This window comes from Oncorhynchus gorbuscha, linkage group LG10 (genome assembly GCF_021184085.1).
Source record: "Oncorhynchus gorbuscha isolate QuinsamMale2020 ecotype Even-year linkage group LG10, OgorEven_v1.0, whole genome shotgun sequence".
In the NCBI taxonomy this organism is placed as follows: Eukaryota; Metazoa; Chordata; class Actinopteri; order Salmoniformes; family Salmonidae; genus Oncorhynchus; species Oncorhynchus gorbuscha.
The window spans coordinates 76,532,356-76,549,625 of NC_060182.1; positions in this window are offsets into that span (position 1 = coordinate 76,532,356).

Sequence of the window (17,270 nt, forward strand, 5' to 3'; positions counted from 1 at the left end):
AGCTGTCAACGATGGCCTCATGATTGCACAATCTGCATCACGAAAGATTTGAGCAGTTTAATTCCTGTCCTGCAGCTCAGTTCAGAAGAATGGCTGTATCTTTGATGTGTTTGGGTGGTTAAATACATAATCCACAGCATAATTATTAACTTGACCATGCTTAAAGAGATATTAAACGTCTGACATGTTATTGTTACCCATCTACCAATCACTCCCCTTCTTTATGAGGCTTTCGAAAAGTTCCCTGGTTGAAAAGCTCCCTGTAGTTGAATCTGTGCTTGAAATGTAATACTTGGCTGAGGGACCTTACAGATGTTCTACGCATGGGGGACAGAGGAAGGGTTAGTCATGAGAAGTGATGTCAACCCCTATTATTTCACACAGAGTGAGTCCATGTCATTTATTATGTGAAAAGCCAAGGGGTCTGAGGGGTCTGAACACTTTTGCAAGGCACTGTATGTTCTTTGGTGAAAAGTCAGTCAGCTTGGCATGATATGTAGGCTTTGGGGTTGACAAACATAAATTAAAGTCTCATTTGCCCTCCTCTAAAATCTCCCAAACAGCCACCATCATTTCTCATAATTAATCAAAAAAGCACATCTTCCACCATGCTGTAGCTAACAACATTGACAGGCTAAAATATGCCAGAAGTGATGTATAAACCAATCAGAAAACACTTGACTAGATCGCTACTACCAAAGTGATTAGTCGTTGGTCCAGTAACCGATGGTGTATGGTGGTGTATGGATACAGATGGGTGGTGATGGAGGTAGGTAGGCAGCTCTGTTTCTCATCACCGTCACAACTAATATGTAATGTGAGTGTTGCTGCTCTGTGCTCGGGCCACCTACCCACCACACAGATGGCTGCCATGTGCCATTCTTCCGTCCATCCATCTTGTCAACATGGCCCAATAGGAGGCTCACAGCGGGACTGGACTTCATGGTCAGATATGTTGTTTTTCTATACTGGAGCATGGTACTGTAATTTTGTTAATATTGGTTACACCGTCTATGAATATGAACACAGCTCAATCCAAATTAAGAATGGCGTTGGATTGGATAGCTGCCGTTTTATGGGTTCTTGACCAATTCGGCTATTTTGTGTGATTTTTTTGTTGTTGTGCTGATCGTAACTTTTTTGTACTTAATGTTTCTGCCATCATTTCCTGTGACCAGAAACAGCTTCTGGACATCAGAACAGCGATTATTAATCTCAATTTTGACTAAGATTTCTACTTCAACGAGTCGTCAGCACAGGACATGCTGCTCATCCCGGACCAGGCCCGAATCCCAGAGACTCAGAAGAGAAAGAAACAACGTGCAGGCACCCTGAGGAGACTACATTGGCGAGTAAACTAAACCACCTCTACCCTTCGTTCTATTAGCAAATGTACAATCACTGGAGAACAAACTTGACGAGCTCCATTCGAGAATATCCTATCAACGGGACCTGAAGAACAGTAATATCCTATGTTTCTCGGAGCCGTGGCTGAACAAGGACAAGGTGACTAGGAATATGGACGAATACAAACAGTGTAGTTATTCCCTCCGTAAGGCAATCAAACAGGCAAAACGTCAGTGTAGAGACAAAGTGGAGTCTCAATTCAATGGCTCAGACACGAGACGTATGTGGCAGGGTCTACAGACAATCACGGATTACAAAGGGAAAACCGGCCATGTCACGGACACCGACATCTTGCTTCCGAACAAGCTTAACATCTTCTTCGCCCGTTTTGAGGATAACACAGTGCCACCGACGCGGTCCGCTACAAAGGACTGTGGGCTCTCCTTCTCTGTGGCTGACCTGAGTAACACATTTAAGTGTGTTAACCCTCGCTAGGCTGCCGGCCCACACGGTATCCCTAGCCGTGTCCTCAGAGCATGCGCAGACCAGATAGCTGGAGTGTTTATGGACATATTCAATCTCTCCCTATCCAAGTCTGCTGTCTCCACATGCTTTAATATGTCCACCATTGTTCCTGTACCCAAGAAGGCAAAGGTAACTGAACTAAATGACTATCGCCTCGTAGCATTCACTTCTGTCATCTTGAAGTGCTTTGAGAGACTAGACAAGGATCATATCACCTCCACCTTACCTGACACACTAGACCCACTTCAATTTGACTCCCTATGTAGGAATGCTGTTCATTGACATGCTGTTCATTGACTATAGCTCAGCATTCAACACCATAGTACTCTACTTGAGAATCACAGCTGAGTGAGCATACATATAAATCAAATCAAATCAAATGTATTTATAAAGCCCTTCTTACATCAGCTGATATCTCAAAATGCTGTACAGAAATTTTAATAATAATAATAACAACAATGCAAGCCTATAGATACACTTTTCTACTCATTCATTACTGCTGCAGCGCTGAGTGTAAACATTAAGAATGTGCATTTTATGGCTTATAAAAGTGTTGAATACAAACTGTTGACAGTGCTGAGTAAGAACGTAAACACGAATTTGACTGTCTCTCTCTACTCATGCTTTTAAAATCTCACAGTATCAACTTTGTTGTATACATATTGTTATGCCTGCTACGTTACTGCAGACACTGTCATCTGAGCCATCTGATTGGCCAGTGGTAGGCTGATAGTACACTTGATTTGCTTTCTGGGCCCCCCAGGATGGCTAAGTTTGTACCTTCAGACACATGAAATGGTTCAAAATGGCAACAGTTGGCCTACAAAGCGCAGGGCAGCTGAATCGGGTGCAACTTCCACCAACAGCTTGAGACTAATAAAAAATAGGAACACAAGGCTATATATTTTTTTTTTTTACAGAAATGTCTGGCGATCGACTAGGAATGCCTTGGAGATAGACCAGTTGGATACCACTGCTCTAGAAATTAGAGTGAAGTTCAATCTCTTTGGGCTGACACTTCTGCATGCGGCTACTGCGCATGCACGCAGCTTAGAGGGAACATTACTTGTCAGCAATGGTTGTGGCTGAAATATCCACACATTTCAAGGGGTGTCCACATACATTTCTATATATAGTGTAGCTGTACTCAATGAGCTGTATAGGGACATATGCAAACAAGAACATGTTCAACCAGAGGCAGCACTCCTAGTGGCTGGTGATTTTAATGCAAGGAAACCTTCATCTGTTTTACCTCATTTCTACCAGCATGTCACCTGTGCAACTAGAGACAAAAAAACTCTCGATCACCTTTAATCCACACACAGTAACGCATACAAAGCTTTCCCTCACCCCCAATTTGTCAAATCTGACCATAATCTATCCTCCTGATTCCTTGCTGGATCCTGGACTTCCTGACTGGCGGTAAGGGTAGGCAACAACACATCCGCCACGCTGACCCTGAACACGGGGGCCCCTCAGGTGTGTGTGCTTAGTCCCCTTCTGTACTCCCTGTTCACCCACGACATGCGTGGCGGCGCAAATTAAGTTTGCAGACGACACAACTGTGGTAGGCCTGATCACTGACAACTATTACACAGCCTATAAGGAGGATGTCAGAGACCTGGCAGTGTGTTGCCAGGACGACAACCTCTTCCTCAACATCAGAAAGAGCAGGTCGAGAGCTTCAAGTTCCTTGGTGTCCACATCACTAATGCTTTATCATGGTCCACACAAACCAACACAGTTGTGAAGAGTTTGGAACCAAAAGGTCCCTGAACAGCTTCTGCCCCCATACCATTAGACTGATAAATAGTTAACAAATAGATTCCTGGACTATATTAGTTTACCCTTTTTGCAAAAAAATGTTTGACTCATCACGTAAGCTTCTGCTTCTGTTTAATAACTATCCTATTGCCTGGTATCTTTCTTCCTGGTTATATGTACATATCTATCTCAGTTACCTCGTACCCCTGCACATCGACTCGGTACTGGTACCCCTGCACATCGACTCAGTACTTGTACCCCTTGTATATAGCGAATTTATCGTCACTACTGTATTTATTATTACTTGCATTGTAAGTGCTAATAGTTTTCTATTATTTCTCTATTTTCTTTCTCTATGCATTGTTGGGAAGGGCCCGTAAGTAAACATTTCACTGTTACCGTCTACACCTATTGTCACCAAAGCATGTGACAAATATTTTTTTAAACTTGAAATGGCAAACCACATTATAAGTTAGTAAAGTGGTTATATATGGTTAGGGTTGTGAAAATGCCTCCAGTGCTTAAATGCTAGGGCTACAGCCCAAGGCAGATGGAGATTGTGGACACACACACACACACACACAAACAGACACACACACACACACGCACACACAGACACAGACACACAAACAGACACAGACACACAAACAGACACACACACACACACACACACACACACACACACACACACACACACACACACACACACACACACACACACACACACACACACACACACACACACACACACACACACACACACACACACACACACACACACACACACACACACACACACACACACACACACACACACACACACACACACACACACACACACACACACACACACACACACACACACACACACACACACACACACACACACACACACACACACTGTCCTTGCTATGCTGCCTTGCTGGTGTGTGTGATACTTAACATTCATTATTTTTGCTTGCTGGTTCTGATGTCCCTCCACCCATAAGTAAGCAATGAAGAAACTGTCCCTTCCAATAAACACCCTGTGGCCTGGGAAGTAGAGCTGAATTATGGTAATAGAATGCATCTCCAACCACTGAGTCTGTCTGTCTGTCTGTCTGTCTGTCTGTCTGTCTGTCTGTCTGTCTGTCTGTCTGTCTGTCTGTCTGTCTGTCTGTCTGTCTGTCTGTCTGTCTGTCTGTCTGTCTGTCTGTCTGTCTGTCTGTCTGTCTGTCTGTCTGTCTGTCTGTCTGTCTGTCTGTCTGTCTGTCTGTCTGTCTGTCTGTCTGTCTGTCTGTCTGTCTGTCTGTCTGTCTGTCTGTCTGTCTGTCTGTCTGTCTGTCTGTCTGTGTCCATGTGTGGTGAATGTGTGTATAATGTACATGCATGCATCTCAAATGAATATCAGGCCACAGAGGCAGAGCAATAACAACAACACACTACAGCGATCGGACGCCGAGACCTTGAAGAGAACAACTACATTACAAATAGCAACAATAAGACTCCCATCTGTGACAACAATAAAATTATATTCATGGGTTCAATTACTGACTCACCAGAGTAAGAAAGAGAGAGAGAGATCTTTCAGAAGCCAAGAGTGTTGGCCAGGAGAGAGAGAGAGAGATCTCGAGAGAGAGAGAGAGGGAGAGAGAGAGAGAGAGAGAGAGAGAGAGAGAGAGAGAGAGAGAGAGAGTGTCAGGCAGCATCAGGCTACTTTCTCATTAGAATGTTACCTCTGGCTCTGCTCTGCCACAGACTTGAATCCTATTAAGATGACCTTCACTCCAACGCTGCTCATTAAACTACGCTAATATGCAACTTTTTCATCTGTCAGCGTAATGAGGAGGCCAGTGTACAGACTAATATGTAATCTTATCCAAGGGGGCTCAGCCATGCTGCAATTATAGACACCTTTGTAAAGTTCACTTCCATTATGTCCCTGGGACACTGGTAATGACATTGTGGCTACGATCCCTCCTCCAGTAAGTAAATATCAAACATGCGACCATAGATTAAGTCTCCAGTTCATGGTGTGTGTTTCTCATATGAGGGAAGTGTGTGTATGTGTTTGTGTGCCCTTACAAAAAAAAACACATTGCAAATTTGTAGTTTCACAAAATCGCATGGTGGTGTTAACATGTGAACTGTACATTTAATATGCTTTCACGTGTGAAATTTAAGCCCAACATGTGAAAACAGCTATTTCACATGTGAAACCGTATTTGTATTAAATGTAATACAAACTGCAATTGCAGTTGCACATGTGACATTTGCGGTTGACCATTGGAAGAAGCCCAGTGACAAGAAAAGAGAAGCTAGCACTCCGTGACTCCTTATTTATTATTTTTAAGATATTAAAATTAGCACTGTCAGAGTTAATCAGTTAACTCAAGTTAACTTTTTGTAATTTTAGGGCACACATTTTTTGGTCTGAAATGTCTGAAAGTGTTCGAACTACACTGACAAGATTCAAAATACATCATCTACACAGCAAAAAACAACTATGTGATGTGAATGTATACAATGTCACACCCTGGTCGAAGTATTTTGTGTTTATCTTTATTTATTTGGTCAGGCCAGGGTGTGGCATGGGTTTGTGTATGTGGTGTGTATGTATTGGGATTGTAGCTAGTGGGGTGTTCTGGTTAAGTCTATGGCTGTCTGAATTGGTTCTCAATCAGAGGCAGGTGTTTATCGTTGTCTCTGATTGGGAACCATATTTAGGCAGCCATATTCTTTGTGTGTTTCGTGGGTGATTGTCCTTAGTGTCTTTGTTCCTTGTTCTGTGTGTATGTGCACCAGTATTAGGCTGTTTCGGTTTTCATTACGTTTATTGTTTTGTAGGTTTTGTATTTAGATTTGTGTTACGTTTGTTCATTAAACATGGATCGCAATCTACACACTGCATTTTGGTCCGACTCTCCATCACACCTAGATAACCGTTACAGAATCACCCACCACAAACGGACCAAGCAGCGTGTCAACAGGCAGGAGCAGCCCAAAGAGGAGATGCGTAAGAAGGATTTCTGGACATGGGAGGAAAACCTCGACGGGAGAGGACCCTGGGCTAAACCAGGGGAGTGTAGCCGCCCAAAGGTGCAGCAGGAGAAGAGGCAACAGGAGCAGCCCAAAGAGGAGTACATTATGGACTATACTTCTTGGGAGGAGATAGACAGGTGGGCAGTCGACCCAGGGAGAGTGCCGGAGCCCGCCTGGGATTCGATGGAGCAGTGCGCGGAAGGTTACAGGAGAATGAGGTTGGCGAAGCAAGCACGGCGGCGCGGACGGAAGCCCGAGAGTCAGCCCCAAAAATGGGGGGGGGCTCACAGGGAGTAGGGCTACGCCAGGTAGGAGACCTGCGCAAACTCCCTGTGCTTACCGGGGAGCTAGAGAGACCGGGCAGGCACCGTGTTATGCAGTGGTGCGCACGGTGTCCCCAGTGCGGGTGCATAGCCCTGTGCGGTATATTCCGTATATTCCAGCTCCTCGTATCGGCCCAGGCTAGAGTGGGCATCGAGCAAGGTAAGGTTGGGCAGGCTCGGTGCTCAAGAGCTCCAGTGCGCCTGCACGGTCCGGTCTATTCAGTACCACCTCCACACCCCAGCCCTCCGGTGGCAGCTCCCCGCACCAGGCTTCCTGTGCGTGTCCTCGGTCCAGTACCACCAGTACCAGCACCACGCATCAGGCCTACAGTGCGCCTCACCTCTCCAGCGCTGTCAGAGCCTTTCTCCTCTCCTGCGTTGCCGGAGTCTCCCGCCTGTTCAGCGCAGCCAGAGCCTTCCTCCTCTACAGCGCTGCCGGAATCTCCCGCCTGTTCAGCGCAGCCAGAGCCTTCCTCCTCTCCTGCGCTGCCGGAGTCTCCTGCCTGTTCAGCGCAGCCAGAGCTGCCAGTCTGCATGGAGCAGCCAGAGCTGTCAGTCTGCATGAAGCAGCCAGAGCTGCCAGTCTGCAAGGAGCTGCCAGTCTGCACGGAGCTGTCAGTCTGCAAGGAGCTTCCAGTCTGCAAGGAGCTGCCAGTCTGCAAGGAGCTGCCAGTCTGCAAGGAGCTGTCAGTCTGCAAGGAGCTGTCAGTCTGCAAGGAGCTGCCAGTCTGCAAGGAGCTGCCAGTCTGCAAGAAGCTGCCAGTCTGCAAGGAGCTGTCAGTCTGCAAGGATCTGCCAGTCTGCAAGGAGCTGCCAGTCTGCAAGGAGCTGTCAGTTTGCAAGGAGCCGCCAGTCTGCACGGAGCCGCCAGAGCTGTCAGCCTACATCGAGCAGCCAGAGCCGCCAGTCAGCCAGACTCTTCCAGATCCGCCAGTCAGCCAGACTCTTCCAGATCCGCCAGTCAACCAGACTCTTCCAGATCTGCCAGTCAACCAGACTCTTCCAGATCTGCCAGTCAGCCAGACTCTTCCAGATCCGCCAGTCAACCAGACTCTTCCAGATCCACCAGTCAATCAGACTCTTCCAGATCTGCCAGTCAGCCAGACTTTTCCAGATCTGCCAGTCAGCCAGACTTTTCCAGATCTGCCAGTCAGCCAGACTCTTCCAGATCTGCCAGTCAGCCAGACTCTTCCAGATCTGCCAGTCAACCAGACTCTTCCAGATCTGCCAGTCAACCAGACTCTTCCAGATCCGCCAGTCAGCCGGGATCTGCCGAAACCACCAGCCAGCCAGGATCTGGTAGATCCATCAACCTGCCTGAGCTTCCTCTCACTCCCGAGCTTCCTCTCACTCCCGAGCTTCCTCTCACTCCCGAGCTTCCTCTCACTCCCGAGCTTTCTCTCACTCCCGAGCTTTCTCTCACTCCCGAGCTTCCCCTCAGTCCCGAGCTGCCTTAGTCCCGAGCTGCCCCTCAGTCCCGATCTGCTCCTCAGTCCAGTGGGGTTCTGGGCGAGGACTAGTAGGCCATGGTCGGCGGCGAGGGTGGACTATCCAAGGATGCGAGGAGAGGGGACTAAGACATTGATTGAGTGGGGTCCACGTCCCGCGCCGGAGCCGCCACCATGGACAGAAGCCCACCCGGACCCTCCCTATTGTTTTGAGGTGCGTTCGGGAGTCCGCACCTTAGGGGGGAGGTTCTGTGTTTATCTTTATTTATTTGGTCAGGCCAGGGTGTGGCATGGGTTTGTGTATGTGGTGTGTATGTATTGGGATTGTAGCTAGTGGGGTGTTCTGGTTAAGTCTATGGCTGTCTGAAGTGGTTCTCAATCAGAGGCAGGTGTTTATCGTTGTCTCTGATTGGGAACCATATTTAGGCAGCCATATTCTTTGTGTGTCTCGTGGGTGATTGTCCTTAGTGTCTTTGTTCCTTGTTCTGTATGTATTTGCACCAGTATTAGGCTGTTTCGGTTTTCATTACGTTTATTGTTTTGTATTTAGATTCGTGTTACGTTTGTTTATTAAACATGGGATCGCAATCTACACGCTGCATTTTGGTCCGACTCTCCTTCACACCTAGAAAACCGTTACATACAATCTGTATTCTTTCCACATACTAGTGATTGTGTAGTCTAATGCTTGTGTAAGGGCTATTTGACCAAGAAAGAGAGTGGTGGAGAACTGCATCAGGTGGCCTGACCTCCACAATCAACCGATCTCAACCCAATTGAGATGGTTTGGGATGAGTTGGACCACAGAGTGAAGGAAAAGCAGCCAACAAGTGTTCAGCATATGTGAGAACTCCTTCAAGACTGTTGAAAAAGCATTCCAGGTGAAGCTGGTTGAGAGAATGCCAAGAGTGTACAAAGCTGTCATCAAGGATGGCTACTTTGAAAAATCTCAAATATATATATCATATATGTGTACGTGTGTCCAAACGTTTGACTGGTACTGTATATAATGTCACATGTGAAATGTGAAAACGTGAAACTTCACAAGGGTCTGTTTTTCCTACGTGACTTGTTTCACTTGATTTGTTCACATAAAAAAATCAGGTAAAAAATCTAATCAAATGTTCTTTGTCACATACACATGGTTAGCAGATGTTAATGCGAGTGTAGCGAAATGCTTGTGCTTCTAGTTCCAACAATGCAGTAATAACCAACGAGTAATCTAACCTAACAATTCCACAACAAGTGTAAAGCGAAGGAGAATATGTACATAAAAATATATCAATGAGTGATGGTACAGAACGGCATAGGCAAGATGCAGTAGATGGTATAGAGTACAGTATATACATATGAGATGACTAATGTAGGGTATGTAAACATAAACGTGGCATTGTTTAAAGTGGCTTGTGATACATGTATTACATAAAGATGGCAAGATGCAGTAGATGGTATAGGGTACAGTATATACATATGAGATGAGTAATGTAGGGTATGTAAACATTATAATAAGTGACATTGTTTAATTAAAGTGGCTAGGGATACATTTCTATATCAATTTTTCCATTATTAAAGTGGCTGGAGTTGAGTCAGTGTGTTGGTAGCAGCCACTCAATGTTAGTGGTAGCTGTTTAACAGTCTGATGGCCTTGAGTTAGAAGCTGTTTTTCAGTCTCTCGGTCCCTGCTTTGATGCACCTGTACTGACCTCGCCTTCTGGTTGATAGCGGGGTGAACAGGCAGTGGCTCGGGTGGTTGTTGTCCTTGAGGATCTTTATGGCCTTCCTATGACATCGGGTGGTGTAGGTGTCCTGGAGGGCAGGTAGTTTACCCCTGGTGATGTGTTGTGCAGACCTCACAACCCTCTGGAGAGCCTTACGGTTGTGGCCGGAGCAGTTGCCGTACCAGGCGGTGATACAGCCTGATAGGATGCTCTCGATTGTGCATCTGTAAAAGTTTGTGAGTGCTTTAGGTGACTTTTGGTGGACTTTTGGTGACTTTTGGTGACCGATAGGATGCTCTCGATTGTGCATCTGTAAAAGTTTGTGAGTGCTTTTGGTGATTTTCTTCAGCCTCCTGAGGTTGAAGAGGCGCTGCTGCGCGTTCTTCACGATGCTGTCTGTGTGGGTTGTCCAGTTCAATTTGTCCGTGATGTGTTTTCCGAGGAACTTAAAACTTACTACCCTCTCCACTACTGTCCCGTCGATGTGGATAGGGGGGTGCTCCCTCTGCTGTTTCCTGAAGTCCACGATCATCACCTTAGTTTTGTTGACGTTGAGTATGAGGTTATTTTCCTGACACCACACTCCGAGGGCCCTCACCTCCTCCCTGTAGGTCGTCTCGTCGTTGTTGGTAATCAAGCCTACCACTGTAGTGTCTTCTGCAAACTTTACGATTGAGTTGGAGGCGTGCATGGCCACGCAGTTGTGGGTGAACAGGGAGTCTCAGAACGCACCCTTGTGAGGCCCCAGTGTTTAGGATCAGCGGGGTGGAGATGTTGTTACCCTCACTACCTGGGGGCAGCCCATCAGGAAGTCCAGTACCCAGTTGCACAGGGCGGGATCGAGACCCAGGGTCTCGAGCTTGATGACGAGCTTGGAGGGTACTATGGTGTTAAATGCCGAGCTGTACTTGATTAACAGCATTCTCACATACTAGGTATGCCTCTTGTCCAGAAGGGTTAGGGCAGTGTGCAGTGTGGTTGCGATTGCATCGACTGTTGACCTATTGGAGCGGTAAGCAAATTGGAGTGGGTCTAGGGTGTCAGGTAGGGTGGAGGTGATATGGTCCTTGACTAGTCTCTCAAAGCACTTCATGATAACGGAATTGAGTGCTATGGGGCGGTAGTCGTTTAGCTCAGTTACCTTAGCTTTCTTGGGAACAGGAACAATGGTGGCCCTCTTGAAGCATGTGGGAACAGCAGACTGGGATAAGGATTGATTGAATATCTCCGTAAACACACCAGCCAGCTGGTCTGCGCATGCTCCGAGGACCGGGCTGGGGATGCCGTCTGGGCCTGCAGCCTTGCGAGGGTTAACATGTTTAAATGTTTAAATGTTTTACTCACATCGGCTGCAGTGAAGGAGAGTCCACAGGTTTTGGTAGCGGGCCGTGTCAGTGGCACTCTATTTTCCTCAAAGCGAGCAAAGAAGTTGTTTAGTCTGTCTGGGAACAAGACTTCCTGGACTGCGATGGGGCTGGTTTTCCTTTTTGTAATCCGTGATTGACTGTAGACCCTTGTGTCTGAGCCATTGATTTGCGACTCTACTTTGTCTCTATACTGACGCTTAGCTTGTTTGATTGCCTTTCAGAGGGAATAGCTAGACTGTTTGTAATCGGTCATGTTTCCTGGTTAAAAGCAGTGGTTCGCACTTTCAGTTTCATGCAATTTTTTATTATTTTTTTTTACCTTTATTTAACCAGGCAAGTCAGTTAAGAACATATTCTTATTTTCAATGACGGCCTGGGAACAGTGGGTTAACTGCCTGTTCAGGGGCAGAACGACAGACCTTGTCAGCTCGGGGGGTTTGAACTCGCAACCTTCCGGTTACTAGTCCAACGCTCTAACCACTAGGCTACACTGCCGCCCCATGCTGCCATCAGTCCACGGTTTCTGGTTTGGGAATATTTTAATCGTTGCTGTGGGTACGACATCAATGATGCACTTGCTAATAAACTCGCTCACCGAATCATTGTATTCCTCAATGTTGTAATTTGACTCAGTGCGGAACATATCCCAATCCACGTGATTGAAGCAATCTTGAAAAGTGGAATCAGATTGGTCGGACCAACGTTGAACAGACCTGAGCGCAGGAGCTTCCTGTTTTAGTCTATGTCTATAGGCTGGGAGCAACAAAATGGAGTCGTGGTCAGCTTTTCCAAAAGGAGGAAGGGGGAGGGCCTTATATGCATCGGGGAAGTTAGAATAACAATGAACCAGGGTTTTACCAGCCCTGGTAGCACAATCAATATGCTGATAATATTTAGGGAGTCTTGTTTTCAGATTAGCCTTGTTAAAATCCCCAGCAACAATGAATGCAGCCTCCGGATAAATGGTTTCCAGTTTGCAAAGAGTTAAATAAAGTTCGTTCAGAGCCATCGATGTGTCTGCTTGGGGGGGGATATATGCGGCTGTGATTATAATCGAAGAGAATTCTCTTGGTAGATAATGCGGTCGACATTTGATTGTGAGGAATTCTAAGTCAGGTGAACAGAAGGACTTGAGTTCCTGTATGTTCCTGTATGATCACACCACGTCTCGTTAATCATAAGGCATATGTAACGGTTTTCTTGAGTCGAAGGAGAGGCGGACCAAAATGCAATGTGGTTATTATTAATGGTTATTTAATAAAGAAACTATAGATGAATAGACTAACAAAACAAGAAATGTGAAAAACCAAAACAGCCCTATCTGGTGCAAACACAGAGACAGGAACAATCACCCACAAAACCCAACACCAAACATGCTACCTAAATATGGTTCCCAATCAGAGACTATGACTAACACCTGCCTCTGATTGAGAACCATAGCAGGCCAAACACAGAAACAGACAAACTAGACACACAACATAGAATGCCCACTCAGATCACACCCTGACCAAACAAAACATAGAAACATACAAAGCAAACTATGGTCAGGGTGTGACAGCATACCCCTCCGCCCCTCTTCTTACCAGAAAGATGCTTGTTTCTGTCGGCGCGATGCGTGAAGAAACCAGCTGGCTGTACCGACTCCGATAGCGTCTCTCGTGTGAGCCATGTTTCCGTGAAGCAAAGAACGTTACAGTCTCTTATGTCTCTCTAGAATGCTACCCTTGCTCGGATTTTATCAACCTTGTTGTCAAGAGACTGGACATTGGCGAGTAGTATGCTCGGGAGCGGTGCGCGATGTGCCCGTCTCTGGAGCCTGACCAGAAGAACACTTCGTCTGCCCCTTTTACGGCGACGTTGTTTTGATTTGCCGGCTGGGATCCGATCCATTGTCCCGGGAGGTGGGCAAAACACAGGATCTGGTTCGGGAAAGTCGTATTCCTGGACGTAATAATGGTGAGTTGACATTGCTCTTATATCCAGTAGTTCCTCCGGACTGTATGTAATAAAACCTAAGATTACCTGGGGTACCAATGTTAGAAATAACATGTAAAAAAACTAAATACTGCATAGTTTCCTAGGAACGTGAAGCTAGGCGGGCAACTCTGTCGGTGCCGAAAACCATGTCTGACTCGTGAAAATTTCACATGTGCATTTTCTTACATGTGATTTGTTCACACGTGTTCACACCACGTGTTTTTTCACATATGATATTTTCATATGTGATTTTTTCATGTGGTTTTCTTGTAAGTATGTGTGTGTGTGTGTGTGTGTGTGTGTGTGTGTGTGTGTGTGTGTGTGTGTGTGTGTGTGTGTGTGTGTGTGTGTGTGTGTGTGTGTGTGTGTGTGTGTGTGTGTGTGTGTGTGTGTGTGTGTGTGTGTGTGTGTGTGTGCGTGTCCTCTTACTGTAATCTACTGTCCCATATAATGCTTTGATTTTACAAGCCATTTATCATCTTAGCCTGACATGTTCATAAACTAAAACATACAGTAAATAATTGTGTTAGACACAGAGAGAGACAAAGTGGGAGAGAAGAGAAGGTGATGAGAAAGGAAGGGAGAGAAGTAGAAAGATGGTTGGAATGCATTGGAAGAAAAGAAGAGAAAACATTAATACTCTGTCAAAAAGGTTGGTCATGATACCTGCAGAACCGACATCTGATCCAAATTAAAGATTTCCAAATTGCATACGGGTCGAAGAAGATGGTAATAGCAGTTCTGCACAGACTTAATCCACAGATAGAGGATGAGTTTAACAGATAGCCTCCAACAGCTGTATTCCTCCACAGCACACTGATAACACACACACACGCACACGCACACGCAAAGACAGACAGACAGACAGACAGACAGACAGACAGACAGACAGACAGACAGACAGACAGACAGACAGACAGACAGACAGACAGACAGACAGACAGACAGACAGACAGACAGACAGACAGACAGACAGACAGACAGACAGACAGACAGACAGACAGACAGACAGACAGACAGACACGCACACACGTACACACACACACACACACGCCCACCACAAAGATACCAGGGGATGTCAATGCGTCAAGATGATGAAGAAATCATAACAACCACAGAGTTTAATTTATGCTGCTTCCTGGGTGTCCTCCGCTACGACTCCACATGGATTAGTTTATTTGCCATTCAGTGGCACGTTGTATATCGCATATGTAGATTCTCTGGTACTCTGCATATGTATCTAAAGAAAAGCCTGTATATTATGTCATCTTATCAGAAATATATAGTACTCGCGTGCTATTGCGTGACAAAATTTAGCGTGCACTACGCTAAAGAGATAAAGCAGATTTCAATGGCTCATTTTGATGTGGATTCAAACAGTTGAAATAGTACTAAATATAAACATGCAGCTAGCCTGAATCAAGGAATTAGATTCATGTTAAGCATTATTTTGTTACTACTGCAGCATCTGGTTCAATGCACAGATTTCTCTTCTCTTATTACCATGACCTGTCTCTACTGGACAGTTGTGGGCCAAACACTGTACTGTCTAACTGTGCTGGAGACAGTGGAGATGGATGCTTACACTGTGGAAAATGGTGGAATTAAAAGCCAGTGTCAGGGTAATTGACAGGAGGTACCTGAGGATATAGGAACAGCAGACAGGATAGTACTGACACATGAGTGAAGAGGCGGGAGGCTGGGCTGGGTGGTGGTGGAGATGGATGGATATGCGTTGGTAGTCACTCTGAGTCTGTGGTAGATATTGTCACACATAACTAGATTAGGGTAAAAACAAGGAGTTATCCGTTTTGTTTTCTAAACAACCGTAATTCTTAGAGCACATATCAACAGCTGATGCATTCCTTGTGTATAATACTATTGTGTAGTTAGCTACCCGGTTGTAACTGTTATTATCTAAGAAAATGTGCTTGAAAGGCAGTAATGTACATTAATGATATTCAGCAGACCCATAAGGTATAGCCTCAAACCATTCCATCTCACCATGAAATATACACTTACATTAAATATTTTTTGTAGTTTATAATTTCATATCAAATGCTGCAGCTTTTGAAGCAGGGGGGCTCACTATCGCGTCAAACATTTCTAATCAAAATATATTCAATCCAGATAGCCCTTCTTCCAAATCTCAGAATACAAATCAACCAGAGATTTTACATTAAAAAGCAGTACTTGAAATGGCACTGAAATATAGCTACAATATCATAATATGGAAACCAGAGCATCGTAACTTGGCTGGACTGACTTGAATAAAGTGATACCCACATGCAGAGACAGATATAGGATCTCTTTTGTTGCAGGTGACGTGGAGCGGATCTATGTCTGCATCACATCTATATCTGCATCTCACTACTGGTGTCCCACATGGCTTGTTTCTAGGCCCTCTCCTCTTCTCTCTATACACCTAGTCACTCGGCTCCGTCTTCTGTAGCTCAGTTGGTAGAGCATGGCGCTTGTAACGCCAGGGTAGTGGGTTCGATCCCCGGGACCACCCATACGTAGAATGTATGCACACATGACTGTAAGTCGCTTTGGATAAAAGCGTCTGCTAAATGGCATATATTATTATTATTATTTATATGTTCACATGGTCTCTCCTATCATTGCTATGCGGTTGACACTCAACTACTTTTCTCCTTCCTTCTGACACTCTGGCAGATATGTCAGCTTGGATGTCAGCCCACCACCTTAAGCTCAACCTCAACAAGACGGAACTGCTCTTCCTCCCAGGCAAGGCCTGTCCACTCCAAGACCTCTCCATCACGGTTGACAACTCCACGGTGTCACCCTCCCAAATTGCAAAGAACGTTGGGGTTACCCGGGACAACCCCCTGTCGTAGAAACATCAAAGCAGTGACTCACTCTTGCAGGTTCTACAACACCCATAGAGTACGACCCTACCTCACACAGGAAGCGGCACAGGTCCTAATCCAGACTCTTGTAATCTCCTGTCTGGACTACTGCAAAACGCTGTTGGCTGGGCTTTCTGCTTGTGCCATCAAACCCCTGCAATTTATCCAGAAAACTGCATCCCACCTGGTGTTCAACCTTTCCAAGTTCTCCCATGTCACCTGGCTCCTCCACACACTCCACCGGCTTCCAGTCGAAGCTCGCATCCACCTCAAGACCACGGTACTTGCCTACGTAGCAGCAAGAGGAACTGCCCCTCCCTACCATCAGGCAATGCTCAAACACTACACCCCAACCCGAGCACTCCGCCACCACTGGTCTCTTGGCCCTCCCACCCCTACAGGAGGGAAGTACCTGTTCAGCCCAGTCCAAGCTCTTCTCTCTCCATCCCAATGGTGGAACCAGCTTCCCACTGAAGCTAGGACAGCATAGTCATTGCCCATCTTCCGAAAACATCTGAAACCCTATCTCTTCAAAGAGTATCTTAAATAATACCACAGCAACCCGACCCCCCCCCCCAAACAAATGCATTTTGTGAACTAACACTTTCACTCAACTTTTTTCCCCTCTAGCCCTAACTTTGCTGATAGTACTTACTATGACTGATATGTGATTGTCCCATCTTAAGATGAATGAACTAACTGTAAGTCGCTCTGGATAAGAGCGTCTGCTAAATGACTAAAATGTAAATGTAAAAATGTAAAGTACTGAATGACTCAGCGTAGCTAAATGCTTTAACAGTCAGACATGCTATAGATCTAAGAAAACCAACACACAGGGAAAGAGGGAGGCAGTCTAGTCTGGTGGTGAATTACTTTTCTTTCCATGACGTTCCCATCCCTCACCCCC